Source organism: Panthera uncia, chromosome D1 (assembly GCF_023721935.1).
Source record: "Panthera uncia isolate 11264 chromosome D1, Puncia_PCG_1.0, whole genome shotgun sequence".
In the NCBI taxonomy this organism is placed as follows: domain Eukaryota; kingdom Metazoa; phylum Chordata; class Mammalia; order Carnivora; family Felidae; genus Panthera; species Panthera uncia.
Window position 1 is genome coordinate 18,607,737 of NC_064808.1, and position 27,160 is coordinate 18,634,896.

Consider the following 27,160-nt stretch of genomic DNA (forward strand, 5'->3'; position numbering starts at 1 on the left):
TTTTAATTCTGTTCAAAATATTTTCTCATTTCCCTTTTGATCTCTTTTGGTTCATGGGTTATTTAGAAATATGCCTCCTCTGTTTATAAAAATGGAGGATTTTCCAAAAAATATTTTTGTTTCTGGCTTTTTAAAAATAATGTTTATTTACTTCTTTTTGAGATAGAGCACAAGCTGGGGAGGGGCATAGACAGAGAGGGAGAGGGAGAGGGGAGAGGGAGACAGAATCTCATGCAGGCTCTGCACTGCCAGCACAGAGCCCAACACAGGGCTCCATCCAACAAACTGTGAGATTATGTCCTGAGGAAAAATCCAAGAATCAGACACTCAACCAACTGTGCCACCAAGACACCCCTGTTTTTGACATTTAATTGTGTTGTATTCCAAGAACATACTTTGCATGATTTGAACCATTTCAAATATACTTATTGTATGATTCAGAATATAGTCTATTGTGGTGTTTTTTGTGCACTTGAAAATTATGTGTATTCAGATGTTTTGGATGGGTGTTCTATAAATGCTGATCGGGCCAATTGACATTTGTTTGATAGTGTTATTCAAATCTTTTATACCATTACTTATTTGCTGCCCACTTGTTCTGTGACTTACTGAGAGAAGGGACTTAAAATCTCCCACCGTAATTACAGATTTGTTTATTTTTTCCAGTCCTGTCAATTTTTTGCTTCATGCATTTTGAAGCTCTGTTATTAGGGGCATAAACATTTAGGATTGTTATCTTTTCTTACTGAATTGATCTTTTTAGCATTATAAAATGACACTCTTCATACCTGCTCATATTCTTTGTTTCAAAGTATGCTAGGTCTGAGAAAAATGTAGACCTTTCAGCTTTCCTTTTACTAGTGTTAACATGACATATCTCTTTCTTTTTACTTGTTTCTATAGGAAGCATAAAATTTGTTATTATTCTTTTTTTTTTTTTAATTTTTTTTTCAACGTTTTTTATTTATTTTTGGGACAGAGAGAGACAGAGCATGAACGGGGGAGGGGCAGAGAGAGAGGGAGACACAGAATCGGAAACAGGCTCCAGGCTCCGAGCCATCAGCCCAGAGCCTGACGCGGGGCTCGAACTCACGGACCGCGAGATTGTGACCTGGCTGAAGTCGGACGCTTAACCGACTGCGCCACCCAGGCGCCCCATTATTATTCTTTTTAAAATCCAATCTGACAGTCTCTGTCTTTTAATTAGGATGTTTAGATCATTTACATGCAGTGTGATTATTGATATGTTTGAGCTTAAATCACTGACTTCTATTTTTCCTACCTGCTCTTGGTTCTTTTTTCCTTTTTTTTTTTTTTTTTAACCTTCTTTTGGTTTAATTGAATAATTTTTATTAGCCCCTTTTATTCTTAGTTGCTTTGTTTAGGTGTTGCTTTAGGGTATATAGCTTTAACTTACTACACTGTACTTTTCAGTAAAATACTGCTTCATGTATAGCTTAAGAATTTTATAACAGTGTACTCCCATTTTCCTCCTCTCAGGCTTAGTGCCATTTTGGGCATACATTTTACTTCTACATGTTATAAACCCCATAATATATTATTAAAATAAGAGAAAAAAATCAGGGTGTCTGGGTGGCTCGGTGGGTTGAGTATCTGATGGCTCAGGTCATGATCTCACAGTTTTTGGACCAAGCCCTGAGTCAGGCTCTACACTGACAACGCATAGCCTGCTTGGGATTCTCTCTGTCCCTCCCCTGCTCATGCTCTCTCTCTCTCTCTCTCTCTCAAAACAAATAAATAAACATTTAAAATAAATAAGAGAAAAATCTTTAATATTTACCCACATTTTTACCATTTCCAGTTCTCTTCATGCCTTTGTGTTGATAAAGATTTCTATCTGCTGTCATTTTCCTCCTGTCCCAAGGGCTTTTTAAAAACATTTTTGTAGTACAGGTCTGCTGGTGATTAAGTCTCCTGGCTTTTATATGTCTAAACATTTTTCCTTTTCCTTTCTTTATGGAAGATTTTTTGTTGTTGTTGGGACACAATTAACAGTCGACATTTTTTTCTGTCAATAATTTAAAGATGTTTTACTTTCTCATTATGGGTTCTATTTTTCTGTTTGGTATGCCTACTAACTTTAAAAAAAAATTGTTTATTTTTGAGAAAGAGAGAGAGTACACACATGTGCAAATGAGGGGGGGAAGGGGCAGAGGGGGGGGACAGAAGATCTAAAGTGGGCTCTGCACTGACAGCAGAGAGCCTGATGTAGGACTTGAGCTCACACACTGATATCATGCCCTGAGCTGAAGTGGGACACTTAACCAACTGAGCCACTCAGGCGCCCCTGCCTGCTAACTTTTTGATTGGATGATAGACATTGTGAATTTTACCTTGTTAAGTGCTGAATATTTTTGTATTCCTATAAATATTTTTGAGTTTTCTTTGAGGTGTATTTAATTGACCTTCAAATAGTATGGTCCCTTCAAGGCTTTCTGTTAAGTTTTGCTAGGTAGGACCAGAACAGCCTTTATTCCAGAACTAGTTTAGTTTTATAATGAGCCAGTACCCTGTGGAATACTCTACCCCAAGCCTGGTTAATTATAAGGTTTTTCCTTCTGGGTTGTGGAAATAGAAATACTTATGGTTCTTTACTTTCTCTAGGATTGGTTCCTTCTGTTTATCTTAGGTATTCTTTATCTGGCCTCGAATAGTTTCCTTACGTGGTCAATATTCAGATGAAGACTTGAGTGGGACCTTCTGCAAATCTTGAGGTTTTCTCTCTGTGCAGCTCTCCCTTCTTTGGTGCTTTGCCCATTGAATTCTATCCTTATTGCCAGCTTTAAACTTCCAAATCCCCCTTCTCAATCCAGTAGGTCACTGGGTTCTAGCTGATGCCTCCCTCCCTCTGCTGAGGACTAGAAGCTCTCTCAAAGCAGTAAGCTGGACAGTCATCGGGCATACCTCATTTCCCCTCCCAGGGATCACTTTCCCCTGCTATCTTATGTTCAATGTCTGAAAATAATTGGTTGTTTAATTACTTCAGACCAGAGGTATAAGTGTTCTTTATTACTCCATCTTTGTCACAATAAGAAGTAATTACTTGGCTAATTCATAGCCATAATTTTAGTCCCTGGTTTAATCTTGTGTAGGTACACCCTTCTTGATCAACTTATGTGAGGGAGGCTCCCCTATTCTTATAAAATGTTGTTACCTTCCTTCAAGATCCTTACACAGTTTGAAAATTTGGGGTCATTTTTGGGTTTGTCTGTTCAGAGTCTGTGTCCACTACTAAAAGTAAGGCTTGGAGCAGAGAACAAGTCTGTCACATTCACCTTTGTATCCTTATTGCCTAACACAGTGCAAGGCATATGGTATAATTTCATATATTTGTTGAACAAATAAATGGCTGTAGGACAGGGACAGTGCATTTCTTGTGTCACACTGTGTTAATGTATTTTTATTTGCATTTCCCTTAAAATTATTTTGTTGGAAAATTGCTGGAATGAAGGTGATATTGGAAATACAGACTGGTTATCTCAGAGTATTTTCATCTATTTAGCTAACACAGAACAACATTTATGTAAGTAGGCATGTGAGGCTATTAACATTTTGTTCTTCAAATATGCTAAATTGTAGCTTGTGTGCGTTTCTACTTATCCTTACAGTTGTGTGTGTGTGTGTGTGTGTGTGTGTGTGTGTTTAGAGAGTGGCTCACTTGGACTTGGTATCATCAAACCCCGTCCTTTGATCTGTGTCACAGATATAGCCACTCTTGTGAGTAGAGTTGTTAGACTTCCATATTTTTCTGTGATTATGTACAGTAGAACCTTGGATTGCGAGTAGCTTGTTCTGTGAGTGTTCTGCAAGACAAGCAAACATTTCTAATAAATTTTAACTTGATAAATGAGCAATGTCTTACAATACAAGTAGTACATGATGCTGAACATCACATGATCACAACTGAGCCAACGGTTCTTCTCTCTCTCTTTCTCTCTCTCTCACCGTCTCTCGCTGTGGGATTGTGAGTGATTGTCTCCCATGCTCGGATGCTTGGCCTCAGGCTGTGGTGTTTGGCAGAAATTAGTGATTTTTCAGAATGTTGGAAGGTGCCCACAACTGGCCCTCGTGTATTTTTTGTCACTTCAAAGCACCTATGGGCAGGCCTTTGCTTTTCTATACAAGAGTAAGCTTAGGAATGCTTTGCCTCATTCTAGGCCAGGCTGCCTGCACGTATGGACCCTTTCCTCTGCTGCCTTATTGTCAATTACATATGACAAGAGTTTATTAATACTGCACTGTAGTCAACATCCATTAGTGATAGTGAAAGTCATCTTACATAATAACCTTCCTCTCTCTTATCTCCAGCCCCAAATCTTTTCAAAGGTAGTGCAGGCTAATTTGTTTATTTTTCTTTATATTTAGTATTTTCTTTATTATTTTGTATTATATTACATTATTGTAATTATTTTTATATAAATATTTTTGGGTTGTGGAATGAATCACCTGAGTTTCCACTATTTCTTATGGATGGGGAAATTCACTTTGATATATAAGTGCTTTGGATTACAAGTATATTTTGGGAACAAATTATGCTTGCAAACTAAGGTTTTACTGTATATATGTATAAAATTTGGCTTTGTGTATTTTAAAACTATGTTGCTAGGAGAATACACATTTATGTTTCTTATGACTTATATAATTATTCTTTTCACAATATGAAGTACCCATAATATTAGTATTATTATAGGATTTGTTTTGAGGGGATTTGCCTGATATTTCTTTTTGCAATCCATTTGTTTTCAATCTTGTGATGTCTTTAATTTTTCTTATCCATTTAGTAGATGAATTTACCTGTTTTTATATTCATTGTGATTTTTGATGTGTTTGGACTTGTTCTGGTATCTAATTTTGTATTTTTATTTTCTCTGCTCTTGTGAGTTATCTGTTGCTATATATCTAATTACCCCAAAACTTAGTGGCTTAGAACAGTAATAATTATTTATTATCTCTCAGAGTGCCTATCAGTAAGGAATTCAGATAGAGCAGAGCAGATATGGGTTTTCTCTGTTCTTTGATGTTCTCAGGTGGAATCATTTGAAAGCTCATTCATTCATATGTCTAGTAGTTCTTAATGTTGGCAAGGAATCTAGCTGGAGCTTTTTGAAGGATCTTCTCCACAGCCTCTCCCTATGTTGGACTTTCTTACTATATGGTGCCTGGGTTTGAGGGCAAGGGTACTGAGAGAAAGGGCCAGGTAGAAGCCATTCATTCTATCTTTTATTCCTACCCTGAGAAGTTATTTAACATTACGTCTGCTGAATTCTCTTATTTGAGGTGTTTATGAATTTCTGTCCAGGTTCAGGGGAAGGGAACATTAGACTCTATCCCTCAGTGGAGATATGTCAACAACACATTTTAAGAAGAAGATATAGGATGGTATATATAGTGGTGTGGCCACCTTTGGAAAATACAATTTGTCACATCTGGTTTATATTTTATCAAATTGATATAATTTGCTTTGTTCTGTTCCCCCCACCTTACTGTCTCCAAAGTTATACATTGTACTTTTAGTTTACCCATGACTGATTAAAAATTTGCGATAAACATATGTAAACTTATATTTTGCTAACAAACTTCAGAGTTAATTCATATCCACTTCTAGCAAACAAAGCAAACATAGCCTACTTTTCTTCCTTCTGCCTACCAGCACTCTGCCAAAATACATGTTGCAATTGAATGGAATTTTAGTTTATGATTGTTATGAAAATAAACTTTTAAAGTAATCAGCATTTAATTTATTTTCTAATTTCCGTTTGCTTGCTGAGAGAGGATAGAATGAAATGCTTAATTTCACCAAGGGACCAGTCTGAATTTGTTAGAATCTTGGCTCCATCACTTACTGGTTGTGTGACTGGACAGTTAATTTATCTGATCTGAAGGTTTTTTGTCTTTAAAATGGGAGATGGGTCTAAAATATTACCTACCTTCTAAACAGAACAAATAAATGAGATAATATACATGTAGCGCTTGGCATAATGCCTGCCACTTAGAAAACTTTCAATATTATTTAAAACATTACCAATGATTTCTAAATACTTAAATATAAAAACTTCTTGTATTTTGTTTTGTTGTTAATGTCTTCTACTGCTAAAGATACTCTAATATTTTTTTTATTAATTACTCTTGTCTTTATTTCCAGGTATGATATGACAAGTACATTAGGCACATGGCTTGAGTTTGTTGTGTAAACATTGACATTGACATTGATTACTCCTATGCAGTTAAGCAAGGACATTCTTAATAAAAGTAGAAGGGAATTTTTGTTTTAATTACTTGAGACTGATTCTGGTATTGGTGATTTGAACTGGTATCCATCATATATCCTTGCTACAAAATTAGAATATCATATATTTTGTAAGTTTATTTATTTATTTTTGTAATTTCTACACCCAACATGGGGCTCAAACTCAGCCCTGAGATCAAGAGTTGCATGTTCTTCCAACTGAGCCAGACAGGCATAAATAGCATTCAGGCATGTATTCTAAAGGGAACAGTGTATGTTGGGATGAAGGAATAGATTGTGAATGGGTGATGGTTGATCCTTCTCACTTGCCTGTGTTTCAGGGAAGATAATCACTAGCAAGTTGACTTATCTGTGGAAGGTCTCGATCAGGGTTCGTTGGTACTTTGTAAATATACTAGCCATTTAGGAAGGTGATTGTTTAAACCCATAGGTTAGCCGGGGGTATAAATATAATCTCAATGGAGGGTAGGGGTTTGTAGAGGGAAACAAGGTATATATGCCACTCTACCACTTAGCCTTTGTCTCTGGAGAAAGGAATTATAATTGTCAAATACATGTTAGAGTTTTTAAAACTACTTGGGAGTTATTATCTGAATGTATTATAAATCATTACTCATGACTATTTTTTTCTCTGACAATGTGATCAAAATCACAAAATATTAATCATTTTAATCAAGACAGAAAATAAAAGCAAGGAAGCCTATAAGTACTCCATCTTAACTCAACTAATGATGACATCCATTTTAGGAAAAGCCCCATTGGAGTTTTGTTCCCTTGTTGGAATAAGTTTATATATTTATCTTGACATTTGCAGAGGTTAGCGTGGCATGGTACATCAGTTATAAATTGCATTCAGCTGAGAGAAATACAGCTTCTCAAAATGATGGCTTGAAAAATTAGTTTTATTTTTTTAGTGTAAGATAGGTGTGGTAGCCATGGCTGATATGATAGCCTGTTTGTGTCAGAATATAGCCTCTTATGTGTCTCCTCAGTCTTAAGATAGATGATTTACTCTTGGTTTCATGTCTAAATTCCATGGGAAGAAGAAAGGTATAGGATAAAGGAAAAGGGCATTCACCAAGGCAGTGAGCCATCTTTGGAGAATTTTTTTTCCTAAAAACCTCCCCAGTAACCTCTGCTTATATTTTATTGGCCAGAACTGTATCACATAACAAATAAATGCTATTTTCATAAGGGTCTGGGAAATGTAGTTTCCTCTCCAATTTCTTCTTCATCCTTTTTCTCTTTCTCTTCCTCTTCCTCTTCCTCTTCCTCCTTCTCCTCCTCCTCCTCCTCTTCCTTGTATTTAGACATATTATGGCTCCCAACAAAATTTGGGTATTGGATAGGCAACCCACAGTCTCCATCATACTTGGATCAATAAAAAAATAAATTCTTCAATCATTGACCTTTCAACCATGGTTAGTTTCATTTTCTTTCTTGGCAGTTGTAATTATCCAAAAGTAGTATAAATAAAATTTTCCTTTTGTTCTCCTTGGATTCTTTTTTTACTGTCAGTTATTATGCCAGAAACTTGTCCTTTTTACTTTTTTTTTTTTTAATTTTAGAGAGACAGCACGAGTGAGGGAGAGGGGCAGGGGGAGACAGAGAGAGAATCCCAAGTAGGCACCACACCCAGCAGGGAGCCTAACGCAGAGCCCAATGTGGGGCTCGATCCCAGGACCTAAGCTGAAATCAGGAGTCAGATGCTAAACCGACTGAGCCACCCAGGCATTCCTGTCCCTTTTACTTCTTTTTAAATCTCTAACTTTTTCTTCCTGCTGATGTTTCTAATGACCCAAAATCAATTTGGGTGATGTCAGTTCCTTACCGGGTTAAGAATGCTCGGACAGAATTGAGTAACAGTCATTAGAGGTTCAGGTTTAGAAGATTCAGAAACCTTGTAAGTTACAGTGATGATATAGGGCCACCTGTGCTTGGCAGTGATGGTAAGATACATGGTAAGGTAAGGGTTTGGAGGCTACAGCGGTAGGTGGCTGGATGGTGGCACTGTAGTATAGATATACTAATGCAATTGGGCATCATGATTCACCATTATATCTCTGAAAATAAATCTGGAGTTTATTATCTAGATGACTTTTGCACCTGAGTCCAAAATCTTTTAATATTTTCTGTTTCCAAAATAACTTCTGGGACAAGTCAATGGTCCTCTGTAGTCAGTGACTCCAGTCCGATTGGTTATGATGGGGATGGAAGTTTGAAGTTAGGGAGAGGAGAACTCTGTTTGAAAATCTACTTGTATGTGGGCTTGGGAGGGTTTGGAGGTAACCTGAGAAGACTGTGCGGGTCCTCTAGAAGACTCATTGGTCCCTTGAGGCATGTGTAAAAAGAGGAACACACTGCTCAGCATATATGCATATGTAAATATACATATATACACATACATACATACATATACATATATATGTACATGTACACACACACACAAACCTCTTTTTGGGCACAAAACTGGTTTTTTTAAGTTTATTTATTTTGAGAGAGCATGCGCATGTACAAGCAGGAGAGGGGCAGAGAGACGGAGAGAGAGAGAGACAATCCCAAGCAGGCTCTGTGCTATCAGCATAGAGCCTGATATGGGGCTTCATCTCAAGACCATAAGATTATGACCTGAGCCAAAATCAAGAGTCAGATGCTTAACCGAATGAGCCACCCAGGTGCCCCAAAACCTATTACTTGTGACACATCTATTCTGAAGAAATTTCTGGGGCAAAAAACAAGCAGAGCATAGCGGTTAAACAAGTGAGCCTATGGATAAAGACTGCCTGTGTATGAAATCTGACTCTAAAACCTACTAGTTATGTCCATATGGGCAAGTTATTTTAACTTTTCTCTGCCTCACTTTTCTCATACATAAAATGGAATTAATATTAGCTGCCTCATAAGGCTCTGGTGAGGATTACATGAGGTAATACACACACTTAACTGTAAAACACTTCTAGCACTGCTGCTCATTTTCTAAACACCCAGTAAGTATTGGCGATGATTCATAACACCTGAGAGGTTAGGAGCGGGGCTCTGGAGAGTAAGCGTGGAGTATGTGGAATGTGTTCTCATACTTGTGATGACTTTTACTCATTCCTCAGGATGTCCTTACACAGAGCTGGCGGGTACACAGACTGTTAGAGGAATGACCTTATGCGGTTGAAAAAACACAGCTCAAGGCTTTCAGAGTTATGACTCTGGTCTTGAAAAAGTCACCTTAACCATGTCAGCCTCAGTTTCTTTTCTTTTTTTTCGTGACAAGTCTGCTTAATGTTTGGTCTTCCTCTCTCACAGTGTTGTCACAAGATAGAATGCTTTGTAAATTTTAAAGTGCTGTATCTGTCTCACATTCTTTTTGGGAGCAGCTGTGTATAAATTATAAATAAAAGGAACCATGCAAATAGAAGGAATTATTACTGTTGTATATTCTGGATGTGCCATTCTGATATATACATCCACTTAATATTAACATGTGTTTGCCAGCATAGGAAGTCCTCTAGTTCTAAATGACTGTGTGTGTATGCACATGCGTGTGTGGGGGTGTATTTTGGGGAGAATGAAATGTGTATATGTTTAAAAATTGAATGCTTTATGAGAAATTAGTTGTTTCCTAGAAGGGAAAGGGGAAAGAAAAGTCTTAAACTGTCCTGAAAATCAAACCATTCCATAGTGACATTCACCAGAGTCCCCCTGCACAGCTGTTCATCAGTTAGTCCTGGGAGGCGGTGTCCCAATGTGCACCTGTAGGGTGCTGGGAAGTGAAGTTTTTTGAGTGCAGAATGATCTTGGAAAATTTTTTTCAGGCTTATGTTTATCATTTAAACTGAAATGCTCTTTTTTAGGTAAACTTGGGGTAAGGTCATGGTGCACCAATCTTGAATGTTTGGAGACTGTATGCTAAGTTGTCTTCTATTTTAGTTTGGGTTTAAGAGGTAAAGAAGTGTAGACAAATATGTAGTTTGATGTGGTGACAGAAGCTGAGCCTGTGAGGTCTCCATATTTTTGAAATGAAGCCCATATTCTTACACTTGAAGAAAAAAAAAATCTTGTCCTGTTTGGTTTTTGCTTATTTCTCTAAGGCTTATCTTTTTCTGCTCAGTGTTAGCAATTTGTACCCCAGCCCCATTGTGAACAATTTGTGGTTACCTGAACAATCATGTTCTCCCCTCCTTTGAATGTGCTATTCCTCCTGCCTGTAACTTTCATACCTTAACACCCATCTCTTCACTCGCCTCCAGCAAGTAACTTCTCACTCGCCAAGGCTGGATCAGAGTCCCTCCTATGTGATCTCCCAAGGTAGCTCTTATGGTGTCTGTTATCTGGGTTATGATTTCTTGTTTACTGGTCTCTCTCCTAGTAGGCTGTATGCAGTTTGAGAGCAGGGAATTGGATACATTAAATTTCACTTTAACTTAGCTATGGTCTGTGTGATCTTGATAAACACTGCTTCTCTAAAACTTATTTTCTTCATCTATAAAATTATTTGACTAATACTTGCCACTTTGTCAGTAATTTGCAGAATATGAAGATAAAATATAGATAAAAATGTAAAAACAAATTGAAAGCAAAGCTAACAAATGTAAAAGCTTTTTACAAAAAAGTGCCATAGAAATAAGGCATTTCTAGTTTTTTATGTCTTTTTGATCTAAAAATTATACATTGGGGTATCTAGGTGGCTCAGTCGGTTAAGCGTCCGTCCAACTCTTGGTTTTGGCTCAGGTCATGATCTCACGGTTTCATGGGTTCAAATCCCACATCTGTCTGCTTGGAATTCTCTGTCTCTCTCTGTCTCTCTCTGTCTCTCTCTGTCTCTGTCTCTCTCTCTCTCTCTCTCTGCACTTCCCCCACTCATGCTGTCTCTATTCCTCTCAAAATAAATGAATAAACTTAAAAATAATTATACATTGGGGCGCCTGGGTGGCTCAGTCGGTTAAGCGTCTGACTTCAGCTCAGGTCACGATCTCACGGTCCGTGAGTTCGAGCCCCGCGTCGGGCTCTGGGTTGATGGCTCAGAGCCTGGAGCCTGCTTCCGATTCTGTGTCTCCCTCTCTCTCTGCCCCTCCCCCGTTCATGCTCTGTCTCTCTCTGTCTCAAAAATAAATAAACGTTAAAAAAAAATTATACATTGATATTCTGTCTCAGGAGATTTAATGACAAAGCTGGGGAACTGGATCTTGGGGTTAAGCTAGCTGGAAATCAGTGCTGTTTCCATGGTAAATAGCCTAACAAATGTAGAGACGCTAAGTTACTCTTCTAAAAAAATGCACATTTCAGGGCACCTGGGTGGCTCAGTCAGTTAAGCATCTGACTCTTGGCTTTGGCTCAGGTCATGATCTCATAGTTCATGAGTTTGAGCCCAAAAAAATGCACAGTCCTGGCTGGGAGAATCACTGTGATTAGGAATTTGAAAATGGTTTTTGTATAGTAAATGGGTGTGGTAATGAAGTCTTATTTGTGAAAACATATTGATGTTTGAGAGGATTCCCTCTCTGTGGTCTAAGTACTGTATCAGTTGAGAATGAAGACACAAGAGCAAGGCAGACGAGAAGCAAAAACATCACCTTTATTATTCATAAAGCCAAAGGAGATTGTGGCATACAACTACAGGCAAGTGAGCTGGTTAACAGTAAACTCTAGAATTATATAGATGTTTTGTTTGTTTGTTTTTATTTTTATTTTTTTACCCAGTCACAGGTAGTATTGGACCCCTGTGAAGCTATCAAAAACTTAGAGGAGCAGAGCTGGACATACACACATATTCTTTTTTGAGAGAGCTGACACCTAATGGGACAGAGAAGGAGAAGAGAATGGTCTATGGATGTTTAGTTATATTTTCCCAACTCACTAATCAGATTAAGCAGCTTTGCTTTTTCTAGAGAAGGCAAAGCCAGTATGTGGGATGATGGCAGGAATTTTATTCTGGTCAGCATCTTCCTCCTTCTGTGTGAGAATAGCAAACAAGGAAGCAGACAAAAACAGGAACAGAAGCGGGAAAGAAGCTTTATCTACTTACCATGACTCTTTCAGCCAATTTGTTCCTTGTAGGGAGTGCCATTTGTAAAGTATTATTTATTCACAAGCCTTGGCTGAGTGAATGACTTATCAGGGAGCTACATCATGAGGCCATCACCTGTCTCAGACCTCAAGACCTGATATAATGGGAATAAAGAAGCACCTAGACTTGCTACTGCCCCTGGACTCACCTTTCTATAATAGAAAACTGAGCTCACAATTGTTAAAGCCATCTGATGATTGGTGATACTATACACTGACTTTGTGCTATGGATTTGGCATACCTCACAACAACCCAGAGATTGTTGGTATTATTCCTATTTTTTGGATATAGGAACCAAGGCTCAGAGTGGGAAAGTAACTTGCTTTAAATCATAAAGACAGTAAGTGGGATTTGAAGTTAGGATTGTCTAAATCTTAAGCTCATTCTATTTCCTCTTTCTTGTGAAAATGAAACAATATATAGTCAGAAAATGGAGAGCCTAGGTTCCTCTTACATCTGTTCTCAGACCCCAGATGGGTATGGGTAGTGTGATTTTATCTTAAAGCCAGGTGCATATTAAAGCTTTGTGCTTGGGCCCTGTTTTGCTTTTCTGGAAGTGTGTTGACCTCTCCAGTAGTCTATGTGAGATGAATAACAGTCTGGGCATTTGGGTGAAGGTGGGGATGGGTTAGAGTATAAAAATGTTGGCAGCCAGGAGAATTGGCTTACAGCTGTAATTATGCCACTCTTGGCTGCTCAGATAACAAATGAAATGCATCTTTTAGAAAGGAAGTGAAAGAACTTCAACCCAGTTGGAGAGATCACTTAGAAAATTGGCATTCTGCTGCATTCATTCATCTTTCAGCAAGACAAATTTGAGTAACTTTGAAGAAGAATTCAGGGTACACGTGTGAATTAAAGTATAAACATCTGCTTTGTAGTTCACACTCGGGCCCCCATATGTCCTGACCTAATGGCACCTTTTCTCCCATGATGCTAGATATACCCAGCTTTAAATGAAAAACTTACTGTTATCCTGTGGGTTTTCCCCTTTACTTTCACACTACCGCCACACTGACAGTGCTTCACTTCTCACACTTCTGTCTGAAGGTTTTCCCCCACAACAAGCAATTCTCTGTGCCACCAGCCAGATGTCCTACAGTTTAATTCAATTCTGACACTCTCTACCTGGAGATAGTGCCAGATCCCACAGGTGAAGGGCTCAGCCCCACAAGACTACTCTCACCTCATGTCAGATGCCAATTGCAAGTAGTAGATCCCCGGGTTACCCCACAACTTCTGTCTGATTTGGCAGCAAATCAAAGGTTTCTATACCCCCTCTTCAGGTTTGATTAATGCGTTAGAGTGGCTCTCAGAACCCAGGGAAGCACTTAATTATGTTTATCAGGTTAGTAAGAGGTATGATAAAGGACTTAGATGAAACATCCAGATGAAGAGATACATATGATGAGGTCTGGGAGGGTCCAGAGGCAGGAGCTTCTGTCCCTGTGGAGTTGGGGTACATTACCCTCCCAGTGTTGGATATGTTTACCAATTTGGAAACTCTGCAAACCTTATACTATTGGGATTCTTATGGAGGAGTAATCATGCAGGCATGATTGCTCATAAACTCCATTTATAGCCCTTCTCCTTTCTCAGGAAAAGGGGGGAGGGGATAAAAGTTCCAGACTTCTAATCATGGTTTGTTCTTTCCAGTGACCATTGCTCATCCATAAGCCCGCCCAAAGTCGCTTCATTAGGACAAAAGACACTCCTATCACCCAGGAAAATACAAGAGTTTCAAGAGCTCTGTGCCAGGAACCAGGGGCAGAGATCAATATATATTTTTTCTATTATCTCATGCCAGCTTAAAGGAAAACACTGCTGTATTGTTACTTAAATACTTTAGCTTCAAAATGATTTTTAGCTACTATGCTTGATGATTCCTTAGGAATAGAGGCATAAAGATGGCATCCTGGTAAAATAGAAGACTTTGGGGATTTGGTGTCAAATATGGACTTGAATCATACTTTTCTATTTACCAACAGAATAATTTTGAAAGGCTCAGTTTCCTTATTTGTGAAGTGAGAATTCTAACATGCATTGTTGGCTGTGCCTCTGGAGTATTAATAAGACAGATGCAAGCACAGGGCACTAATATTTATTGACCCACCGTCTCTGTGAGTGCTTTGAAAGATATAATTCAATATTCACAACAAGGCAGCCAGAGATTGGCCACATACACTAAAATTTAAACTGTAGAATATTTTCAGGATTTTTCTCCCCTTTTACTACCTGAAAAGTTAAGGAAGAGTTCCAATATGGGTCAAAGGTGAAATGTAGTTTAAGAAGAGCCAGAATTCACTAATGTATAATCTACTTCACTATCTATAATGATTGTTGCACCTTTCAGTGCTATTGTCACTCACTTCCTTAAAGAAGGTGGGCAGGGAGGGAATTCCAGGGAAATACAGTACTAATTCTTAGCTAGAAATCTGGCTACAAATCCCTATATAATCTCCGATGGTGTTGAACATGAATATGAATGTAAACAGGTATGGAACACCAAGATTGGTTTGGCTTTTGTGATTCTGCGTCCAGAAACATAGTAACCTTAAGGTACTTGAATTCCCCATAGGAAGAGAGACTACCCAGTGTGGAAGCCAATAGCATAAAGCACAGACTGGGAAAGAAGATGACACAGGAGAGAAAGAAAGACTTAATCATAATGAAATGATGCAACTCATGAATCCAACCATGGCTGAAGACATAATTTTTCTGGAGGTTTCATTGATCAGCCAGTAAGTTTCTTTTATTGTTTCAGCCAATTTGAGCTGGTCTCTGCCATTTGTAATGAAAGATTCCTGCCTAATATAGATATGGACAAAGGCAATAGACATAGATATTAGGAGATGGATGTGATGGAAATGAGAGAGACAAAGTTGATATGATTTCAAAACTGAACGCTTTGGAGAGTAAAAGGAGAACATGGCCTTGTGGTTGATGTCCAGAGTGGTAGAATAATTGTAACAGATTGTTCCCCACTCGGCAGGATTTCTGCCTTTGTCCCTCATGATATACTCTCCTCCCTTTCCTACCTTGCTCTTTGCCCTAGAAGCCTGTGTGAGTTAACTCTGAGGTGCCCTGGGGCTGGCTGTGTCTGTGAAAGATCTTTGCTCTTTTCAAGGTAACCCAGTCTTTGTAATTCTAGGTTCTTTAGGTAATCTCTCCCATCTGACATCCTTTCAGGCTTAGAAGAAATCATTGTCATGATGCTGCTAGTCTCAAGTTCCTGCACTATCTCTTGAGGTTTCTCTATCCCACCTACATTTTGTAATTGGTCTCTTGGTAAATCACCCCAACCTCGGAATTATTCTAATTTGACAGTTCCATCTGTTTCTGCTTGGAATGCCAAACAGATCCACCCACACTTGATAGTTCATAAAAGGACAGGTTTATGTTGAAACAGTTTCCTCATCTATCTAGAGTCCTTTACAGTTCTCAAATTTTCATTCTCATGATCATGTGATAGGCAGGTCAAGTAGTGTTATTCCAATTTTGTAAAGGAAACCAAGACTTGGATAAGAAACAGGTGTCCTAGGTCACATAACCAGCAGGCCATCCTGGAACCGAGGGCTTCTGACTCCAGCTGCTGCGCATTCATTCTGTCACACCTTGATTTATCTGAAAGGAATTAATTTGATTAATGAATTAATTACAATTTACTCTTTCTCATTTATCTCTAGCCACATATCTAGGTCTTCTAGGAATAAGTATAAACAGGCATAGTTCTCCATTAAATAGATGCAACAGGCATTTGGTAACATGTACCCAGAGAAAGAAAAATTGCGTAAGTTGAGGGAATAATGAATCTACCTTCTGCATATGAGGAGCCACCTAAGATATACTGCAAAAATGGGGGGCAAAAATGATTATAGATATGTTTGCACATCTTGCAACAACAAACAGTTCAATATGATTTATGTAGTTGAGACAGGCTAAAGCCTCAGTAGTATAATAGCTGAGTCATTTGTCTTAGCAAGTATCTTGTTATTGGCAATCAATAATGCAGCCCAGATGACTGATGGCTTTGTTTTCTTGTGGTGCCTCAGCTGGTCTAAATTATTTATTTGACATATTGCCTGTTGGCAGATGTAAGGAAACCAATGATAATATGTTTGCATTGCCTGGATGTGTATCTGAGAGGCAAAAATGGGTATTTTCTTCCTGTCACTGATCTTTGGACATACATAGGTAGTGTTGTTTTGTAGAATTGTCATGTCATCTGCTACATGTTTTGGGAGGAGTGAGGCCATAGGGTTTTGAAGTGCTATTTCTGGTTGTCCTAAAATGTAATAAACTTCATTACTGTCAAGAGTGCATTTGAGGGGCAGACATCTGCCTTCTTCCCAGCCACAGTGAATACATGTGGGCCCAGGGCCCACACTTTATTGTGATTTATATGTTAAGATGTCTTTCCTTCCCAATAGATGGGCAGGTCCTTGAGGACAGGAACTGTGTCTTATTTATCTTTGTAATCTCGGTATCTGTCACAGAGTCTGACACACTAGTAGTCAGTTAATAAATGTTTGTTGATGAACCAAAGATAGGAGTGAATGATCACACAGAGAATTTATAGCTTTTGCTTTAGGTTTACAAGTTATTAACCTTATTTGATAAAGTACTGCTTTGGAAGGCGGCATAAAATAAAAGGCAGATCTTTTTTCTTTTTGAATCTCAGTGACAATAGACAAGTTATTTAACTGTGGTAAGCTTCAGCTTTCTTTATACAAAATGAGGAACACGGTATTTTCTTCATAGTGTTATCATGGGAATTCAAGTGTAATAATGGACTTGAAAAAGTTTGTAAACTTGAAATGTCTATATAAATAAGAAATTTATGTGAGGGTAGTGGTTTACTGGTAAACTGGCCCTACCAATAAAACAAACCAAAACAAACTAGCTCTTATTTGTAGCATTTGCCGATTTCTGTGGTATAAATGCTCCCATCATGGCTGACTTCAAACTAAAGTTTTGAAAACCAGTTCCCAAAATTCCTGAATATTTAACAAGTTGCTCTTGTGAGCTGGCTTCTAGACACTGTTGGGTAAGAAGAAGGGATTTGGCTTAGATGAGGCAGAATTGTGATGTCCTTAGTGTTTGGTTGACATGTGGAAGGGAGTTCTGTATTTTGAGAGAGGAAAGACTACCAAAATGTTTTGACAGGGAGACTTTAGATCTGTACCTATAGTTGAGCAATATGACATCATTACAATGACTTTCTTAGTGACAGAGAGGTACCCAGAAATTCTTTCACCCTTAACTGAAAATTTTTGGCACTAATACTGAATGATTCATTCAACAAATATTTATTTATTTTGGGTAGGAGAGGGAAACTGCTGGAAAAGCACTAAAAATGGGGAATGTATTCATTAGATGATCTGTGATTCATGGAATAGATTAACATTGACCTTTTTTGGGGAAAGGGGGGTTAATGGAAGGATAAACTGGACCTGACTAGGAGACATCAGAATCTGGGATGGCTCTACAGATGTCTTTCCTTTGGTCTTCCGGATCTGTTATGGTGTCTTTGTTTCTCTTTACTAGTCTCAGGCTTTTCACAATTTGATAATGCAGAAGATGTGGTTATATGTTATATTTCATAATTCTATCTAATGGCCTTCACTTAGCATAAGCTGTATTCATAGGGACATATCAGAAGTTCAGTGTGACTAAGTTAATGTGCATGTCAGGAAGTGATTCTCAATTTTTAGCATGCATTAGAATCACCTGGAGAGTTATTGAAAATTAGACTCTGGGAATGTAGCTAGAGTCACCATAACTCAATATCTTGGGGTGGAGCCCAGAAAAATAAGCACCGTTGATTACTCTGATGCAGGTGGTTGGAAAAACGTGTTTGGAAAAGAACCCTGCCAATTGTTTAAGTAATTTACCTTTCATGGTTGGACTTTATCTTCTAAGTCAGTGGGTTCTCAACCTTGGCTGCACATTGGGATCACTTGAGAGCTTTAAAAAAAACACTCATGGGGCGCCTGGGTGGCTCAGTCGGTTAAGTATCCGACTTCGGTTCAGGTCATGATCTCACAGTCTGTGGGTTCAAGCCCCGCACTGGGCTCTGTGCTGACAGCTCAGAGCCTGGAGCCTGCTTCCGATTCTGTGTGTCCCTCTCTCTCTGTCCCTCCCCTGCTCATGCTCTGTCTCTCTCTGTCGCAAAAATAAATAAAAACATTAAAAAAAATAAAAAAAAACTCGCTCTTGGCACCCCAAAAGTTCTGATTTAACTTATTTGGGATGTGGTCTGGTATGGGGATTTTTAAGAATCTCCTCAACTGACTCTATTATGTAGCCAAGTTTGAAAACCCTTATGCTATGGGAGCCTGTGAAGGGGTTTAAGCAGTATGCTGTTGAGGAGTGAAATAGTGAATTTTTCATTTGAATTACTCTACTAGCTGAGTGGAGAAAGGAACTGAGAGCTACGATACTCTTATGTTCAAACAGGAGGTGAAAGGCAGGGGGTTGGTGCAAGAAAGTAGGATACTCAAACTTAAGATTTCAAAGGTGGAACACAGGTTCCAGATGAATATACGAACTAAGAGTATGGCTGTGGAATGAGTGGTGGAAGAAAATAAGTGAAGATCATCAGAGTTAAGAGGGTCAATAACAGAGAAGCTGGTCATAAATAGTAGTCATGTGGAGGGATAGAAGGGATATAGTCATATGTGAGAACCTCAAAGAAAGGTGTTTTTTTTTTTTACACAAGATGGAAGACTAATGGCCTGGACATAGGGTATCATGACACTAAATGCTTCCTCCTACAAGAGAAGTAGGTGACTTTGTGGATGAGAGAGAAAGGAAGAAGAGAAAAGGAGAAATTTGGAGAGGGTTATGGGGTAGGGGATGGGGGAATGGTTATCTAAGAGGGAGACAGATTTTAGTTAAGGCAGGAGGTAGAGAGAATACTCTTGGATTAGATACATTTATAATGACTGAGAAAGAGTTTTAGAGGGTACATTCAGAATGTCAGAATGGAGGTTGTATTTGGGGTGGAGCTTGTATAGAGTTGGTAGTCACTAGGACTGACCACAAATATAGTTGTCTCTTCTTCAGGGCACATGGCACGATTGCATTTTTCTTCATCCTTTGATCAGTGGTGGCCCTGTGGCTTTATTGGACCAATGTGACAAGTGAGCAGAAATGATATGTGTTACTTCTACACGGAAGCTTTAAGAGCTAGTTCAGGATTTACCATATCCACTTTCCTCTGTCATGGCAACCACCAACATTTAAAATACTAAAGTCTATATCAGCCTAGGGTCCTGGAACAGGACCCTGCTGCTAATCTATGATAGACATGAATCAGGAACAGGGACTGAACCTTTGTGGTTTTTTAAGCCACAGAAATTTTTATTTGCTTTGTTACCTTAGCATAACCTATGGGAGGCAGACCATGTATGTATGAATGTAAAGTCCAGGGCAAAAGCTCAGAGAACAAACCATTAGTATCAGGTGTTAGTTGCAGGTGGCTATATTTGGGGGGAAAAAAAGGCAGACATACAATCAGGAATGAAAGGAAATAAAATACACACACAAAAAAATACTTCACAGTTGGAAGAGGAAGCCACCTCTCAATTCCAAACAGAAAAAAGACATAATTCCAAAAACTCTGGAATGGTAAAGAACAATTAAAACTCGGCATTGGAGCAAGCATCAAATTAAGAGTATGGCCATCATATCCATTGTAGATGGGGTTACCTCAAGGTCAAAGTCTAACTAAGCGTATACTGCGTGGTGATGTGGTACCATAGGCCACAGAGCTGTCGTGTGGATAGGATGACCACTGGCTCAAGTTTGCTGGTACTTTCAGTGCAAGAACTGTGAAACTCCAAGACACATAGAAAAGACACATAGGGGCTCCTCCCTGTGGGCCCCATAATGGACAATTTTGCCTGGATGAGAAATAAAACCTTTGTGGTTTTAAGCTACTGAACATTTTGGTATGGTTACTGCCACATAAACCTGGCCTATTTTGGCTACTCCAGGAGGAAAGGAATCATAGGAAGAGGAGAAGAGTGGAATTGGGGAGTGGCCCAGAGCATTCTGTTTTGACTCTTTATGAAGTTAAGAGGCAGTGAAGCCAGTGGGGTTAGCTCACCTCAGAGTTCTAAATGGTGCTCTAGGTCAAAGTGCGGCCAACGTATGCCACACGCTGGACACATGTGAAGGCAGAAGGCATGTTTACTTTGACATTTTTTCGTTTGTTTTTCAAGTGAATTCCCTAAGGACCCTTAAAATAATTTAATCACCTCAAAAATTCTCACACAAACATTTGGATACACATCTATTACATGGCCTGTGTTATTCTTTCCCTGTGAATTTTTTTGGGGGGGGATCTCAGCAATGTATATGGACTCATAGAGGTTTCCAGACCAGTTTGAACTGATGGGAGAAAGCATTAGTTGTTGCATTGCTAACGTCCATTAGGAGGACAACCTTAGGCTCAGAATTACACTGATTGAATATGAATGAGATCTGGGACTTTTTATTTTTATTTACTTTTCCTGTTCCAATAAAATGAATATGCATTGTAATGGGAAGGCAGATAGGGCTATTACCAGTGCAGCTGAGAACAATTAGTTCTTATTTGCTTAACACCGTTTCTTAATGTGCAATTGTAAAACTTTTCACAGGATGTTTTAAATGTAATCAATTTTTCATTGCTGTTTCTAATAATTCAAAGAGCCTGACATTTGCAATCAAGCCAACGATGGTCAATACCCATTTTCTCTTAGTTAAATAGGAATTGAACTCAGTGACACAATGGTGGCTTCTGGAACTGATTCTGTGTGTTTACTCTTTTGTGAGGGCTCCATCAGATTCATGAGTTTGCAGGACAGACTGTCAAGTATCACAGGGCCAGCTGGACTTCCTGCAGTGCAGGGGTCAGCAGCCCCATCGGGGCACGGAACCTGGCCTTACTACTTCCTAGAAGTGTGCACTTGGGCAACTTGCTTCTCTGCACCTCAGTTCCCTCACTTATAAAATCAGAAAGAATTTCTTTTACAGAGTTGTTTTAGGATTAAATGAAATAATGCATCAGTCATGTTAAATTACTCACTGTTAGTGGCAAGTGACAAAAAATCCAACCCAAACTACCAAAAACTAAAAGGGAATTTAGGAACTTGATAGGGTTTGGGATGTGCTACCCCAAACTGGGGCACAATGGCGTATTGGCTATTTTAGGCTGGAGGAATTTGAGAAACAGTAGGTATAGGAAGGACTTCCTGACATTTCCTTGAAGCAGGTCGTAAGACCCTCATATGGGAGGTGTCCTCCCTGTATATGGAGGACAGCAGCATCCGATTGCCAAAGATGCAGGGATGCTAAAAGGAATTTGAATGAACAGGTTTTGGTAAGTTACCCCCAATTTACTACTTTTAGCTTGTACTCCTTTGTCCTATCACATTTTTTCCATGCCTCTCTACTCTTCATCAAACCTAGTATAAAAACACTCAGATTGAAAGGGTTCTTTAGGTCTTCATTTCCTTATGAAGGCTCTTCTGTTATGTAAAACTTATATTAAATACATTTGTATGCTTTTCTCTTGTTAATCTGTCTTCTCTTCTAGAGACCCAGCTGAGACCTAAGAAAGAATGGGAAGGTATCTCCCTTTGGGTTCCTATAGGAAGCATATCAAGGGTTTTTCTGGTTTCAGGAATAGCTGGATCCTGGGTACTGAAATGATGTGAGGATCCTCTTTATGCCATTTGTATCAATATGGGTTGGTTTTATTCTCTTCTTTTCAGATCCAGGTTCTAAATCAGGGGCAACAGGTCTAGAGCTATGGGGGAAAAAAAGTTTTGGGGGGAATAAAGACAGAAGAAAATGGCAGCTTTAATGACTTTTTTTCAGTAGTTTTCATGGGCTTGCCTCCACACTATTTCCTTGAGCGTCTCTTCATCATATTCTAAGCCAAGGATCAGCGAATTACAGCTGGCCAGTAGGTAGGGCCATATCTAGCCTGCTGTCAATTTTTGCAAGTGGAGTTTTATTGGACTACAACCATGCTTCCTCATTCTTGTATTGTGCATGGCTGCTTTTATGCTACAGTGGCATTGTTGAGAAGCTGTGACAGAGACCATATGGGCAACAAAGCTTAAAATGTTTACTCTCTGGCTATTTATGGAAAGTTTGCTGGCCTCTTCCAGAAAAAAGTTGAAACTAGTGGATTCAGAGTGGCTTGTTTACCAGGTAGTATGCAAGACAACCCATTGTGAAAACTGAGAAATATATTTCACCTTGTATTTTTTCTCATTCCCTTTTTTTAAAATTTCAGCTTTATTGAAATATAATTGACATATGAACTTGTAAAATATTTAAAGTGTACATATACCTGTACGTTGTAGAACAGATTGTCCTCATCTAGTTAACATTCGTTGCCTCATTTATACCAATAAGTGAGCAAATACAATACAGTGTTATCAACTCTAGTTACCATGTTTTACATGAGATCCTGAGCCTTATTCATCTTATGGCTCAAAGTTTGTACTTTTTTATCAACTTCTCCCAACCGTGCTAGCCCCTGGCAACCACTTTTCTACCCTCTGTTTCTAGGACTTTGCCTTTTTTTTTTAATTACCCATATAAATGATACCATTTGTATTTGCCTGTGTGGCATATTTCATTTAGCATGATGTCCTCAAGGTCTATCCATGTTATTGCAAATGGTAGAATTTCCTTCTTTCTCATGGCTGAATAATATTCCCTAGTGTGTATATATATATCACACCTTTTTGTCTCATTTTTCTTTCTGAAATATTTAAAGAGTAAAATTTCTAATACTTAATATACATGTTGACAGTATTTAATGAATGTATGTAACTAAAAATATATATTTAATATATATAATATTTATATATTTCATGTGACAAATTAACATATTAAATATATAGATATGTACCATATTTATATTAAATAAATATATTTAGAATATATATTAAATCTACACATTATATTAAATCTATAAATTTATTTATGATCTGTTTTATATTTAATATAATATACAAACTATATATTATATATAGAGAGAGACAGAGACAGACAACAGAGACAGAATTTAAAATTTTGTACTGCTTGTCCATCACTTTGGGACAATTTGCATGTACTTAATTCCATTCTCCTTCCCATCTCAGCTGGCTACGTGTATCTGCTCCTAGTGTAGCCCTGTGTTTCTTATCACTGCATGATGGGGATGGCATGCTAAATCCAACTGTTCATTTAGAGATAGATGTCAAATAATAAAAACTCAGTGGAAGGAAGAGTAAGGGAGGCAGGCTGCTGCCTGTGATTATTGAAACCAGGCACATTGTAGAAGCATCAAAAGAATAAACAATCCGATCTGTCTTATTTCTGAATTTTAAAAGAGAATGGTATTTCTATTCATCATTTATCTCACCCGGGATTTGAACAAATACAGGATTTCTGGCAGCAATTATTGATTTTTCAATATTTATAGAAAATGACACATGTTCTGCCAAATGTGATATTTAGTAAGTGAGGTGAGTTCTATAAATCCAGAGGATTGGGGATTGTGCTAGCAGGACAATTTGTAAAATATGTTAAAGCTGATTAATAAGAAATAGATATGTCAATGAGGTTTTAAAGTGAAACAATAAAGGGATGTTGGAACCCAGTGGGAATACCTTAGGCTTGACTCTACAAGCACTGGCTGGGCTCAAAGCGTGGAAACCTGGATTATCCTTTCATACTCGTGGAAAAATTGGGTTGTGGGACAAAGAAACCTTTTCTAGGAAGCAGCAGGTATGTGAGAGGAGGACAGTTTTTTTTCCTGATGTACTTTCTGTCATTCTGTCCCCCCCCCCCCCCCCCCCCCCCCCCCCCCACCTTTTGTTTTTTTCTTTCTGTGTGGCTTTCTGCTTGGATCTGTTGGATTTTTCCCTCATTCAGAAAATATATATTTGTGACTGAGAATGAAAAGCTACTGTTATGGAGTGAAGATTGTTTAAGAAATGTGGAGCTGGGGCGCCTGGGTGGCTCAGTTCGTTAAGCCTCCGACTCTTGATTTTGCCTCAGGTCATGATCTCAAGGTTTGTGAGTTCGAGCCCCGCATTGGGCTTTGAGCTTACTGTGCAGAGCCTGCTTGGGATTCTGTCTCTCCCTCTCTCTCTGCCCTTCCCTACTCTCTCTCTCTCTCAAAATAAATTTTAAAAAATTAAAAAAAAATGTAGAGCCATTTACATAAGGGGTCCCATGAAGAAAGGATGGAGATCCTAAATCTTTATTCTTTTTTGTTTTTTAAATGTTTATTTATTTATTTTGAGATAGAGTGTGCACATGTGTGTGAGGTAGGGACAGGAGAGAGAGAGAGCGAGAGAATCCCACTCAGGCTCTGCACCGTTAGCGCATAGCCCCATGTGGGGCTCCATGAGATAGTGACCTGAGCTGAAATCAAGAGTTGGACACTTAACTGACCGACCTACTCAGGCATCCCCTAAATTTTCATTCTTATATGGAAGGTTTCTGGAATTGCTTGAGGTAGGTAGCCTGGGTTAATTCTGACCAAATTCCCAGGGCAGACAGTGCCCCGAGGCTTCCATTGGAACATCTCCACTGGAGAGAAGAGAGATGGAACAAGCTAACTGGCTCCTGCACTGAATCCACTGAAAAGGGAAAGGGGAAGAGTAAGCCGATGTCTTTGACAAATCGTGGCTCAGGTTCTTCCCTCTCCCTGTCTACCTTCTTAGGGCAAATTTATGTCCTGCGGAAAATGGAGAGAGAAACCTGTTTCAGAATTGTGATACTGAAATCCTGCGTCAGTTTTGGTGTGGATCGGGCATGACAGTTTTACAGGGGGGGGACATTTTTTTTTCTCATACTTTGAAGAACATTTACATTCTTGGAAAGGAGTTGTCCGAGTATCAGGGCAAAGAACAGGAGATCTGGCCTCAAAATCATTGCTTCACTTGAGATAGGCAGCCCACAACAATTAGCTGATGGCTCTTTTCCAAGTACTCAATTTTCTAGCTATTGTGGGATGTGCCAGACACAAGGGGGCACCACTGAGCTGTGGGTCCTGTACTGAGACCAAAGAAATTAGCCTTTTTTGAGATGGAGATTCTGGGATAAATAGAAGAAAGGAGTGCTTCATAGAGAAAGACTAGATTTCTTGCTCATGCAGTAGGCAAGGGGGTGGGGCATGAATTGAAGCCATACTTGGAAGCCCTGTTCCCACCCCATTTGTAAGGACACTCTAATTATACTTGTATTTCTCCTTGCTGTGTGCCATGCAGCCTGCCATGCTAGCTTTTATGGACAGGGAGGTTGAATTAGATGGGTGGGATGATAAGCTTACCCAGGTAGGCAATGAGAATTGCTAAGATGGTCAAGAAAGTCTCCCTGGAATAGAATGTTGGAACTGATTCTTAGCGGGAAGGGACTGGAGTTGTCTAGGTACAAAGTCCACTTGTGACAAAGAGTAGACATATCACGAAGCACTGTGATCTGGTGCAAGCAGTTTGGTATGACTGATTAGAGGGGTTCAGTGGGAGAGCAGCATCCAACTGGAATCCTTGCGCGGTAGAAAAAGTTCAGGTCACCAGATGAAAGATCTGGAATTGTCAAGCCAAGAAGTTTGGATTTTAGACAAAATGCAGTGAGGAACCATTAAAAGATTTTGTAAAAGGGTAATATCATTGTGGTTTTTTTTTTCAAAGTTAATTTTGTTATGAGTTGAAATATATTGAAGATGTAGAGGTGAGGTAACCCTGTGGGTAAGAATTGTAGCAACCAGGATTTATCACCCAACTATCATGCACACACTCTGTAGTACTCATGTGATCTGGGATTTGGGCAAGTGATATGCTTGTGCCAGCAGATAAATTTCTGTGTATCAATCTCAGACCAGAGAATTTAGATGTGAAATCTTATGCCTTTAACTTTTTGCCCGATTCAGTCCTAAGTGGTATCTTTTCTTCTCAGCTACTCAATATGTCTGCTTTTGTCCCTTCAAGTGTTAAGTTGAATATTGATCATTCACTGTATGTGCTGATTGTGTTCCAAGATTCAGGATAAATCCTGTTTATGAATGTGTGGTAAACAATGTTGTCTTCTATTCATGTATAACATGATTTCTCCTTTTATGCTGCATGAGACTGTAATTGCAAATCTTATTTCTAACCCATTTAGAGTGTGCTCATTTCTTTCTGGTCAGTTTCTGAAAGCTATTTTCTATAGGACAGGCCAGAAGAGTCATAGTCCATGCTTAAGACATGCTAGAGGCTCTGAAAAGTCCTGCAGGAAGAAATCTGCCTTTGCTTTTTAACTCAGGGTTTCCCAACTTATTGGATCACAGAATGCCTTATGTAAATAATCTATTATAGTCTGCAGAACCAGTGTTTCGGATAATGCACTTTGGGAATTTCTGTCTTACATGACCAGATTTATAATAAAAATATTAACATATTATAATATTATATTATATTGTAATAATATAACAATATTAACAGAAACTTTAGCTTAGCTCTATGGCACCTAGGAAATAGACAAATGATATTCCCAGTAATTGAAGTAATCTTCAGTCTTATAGAAATGCAAGTGATAACATTAAACCCTCATGACAGGGGCGCCTGGGTGGCTCAGTCGGTCGAGCGGCCGACTTCGGCTCAGGTCATGATCTCGCGGTCCGTGAGTTCCAGCCCCGCATCGGGCTCTGTGCTGACAGCTCGGAGCCTGGAGCCTGTTTCAGATTCTGTGTCTCCTCTCTCTGACCCTCCCCCATTCATGCTCTGTCTTTCTCTGTCCCAAAAATAAAAAAAAACAAAAAAAACCCAAAAAAACCAAAAAAAACCAAACTTAAA

The 27,160-nt window shown here is 38.8% G+C and overlaps 1 long non-coding RNA gene across 3 annotated transcripts in view; it reads left to right on the forward strand.

The window, feature by feature from the left end:
* LOC125934439 (uncharacterized) overlaps positions 1-27,160 on the forward strand; it is a 419,134-nt gene that overhangs the window by 130,624 nt on the left and 261,350 nt on the right. For all 3 annotated transcript variants that reach the window (XR_007461397.1, XR_007461404.1, XR_007461398.1), the window contains exon 4: positions 14,905-15,067. This is a non-coding gene — a long non-coding RNA (uncharacterized LOC125934439). The remainder of the gene's footprint in view (positions 1-14,904; positions 15,068-27,160) is intronic.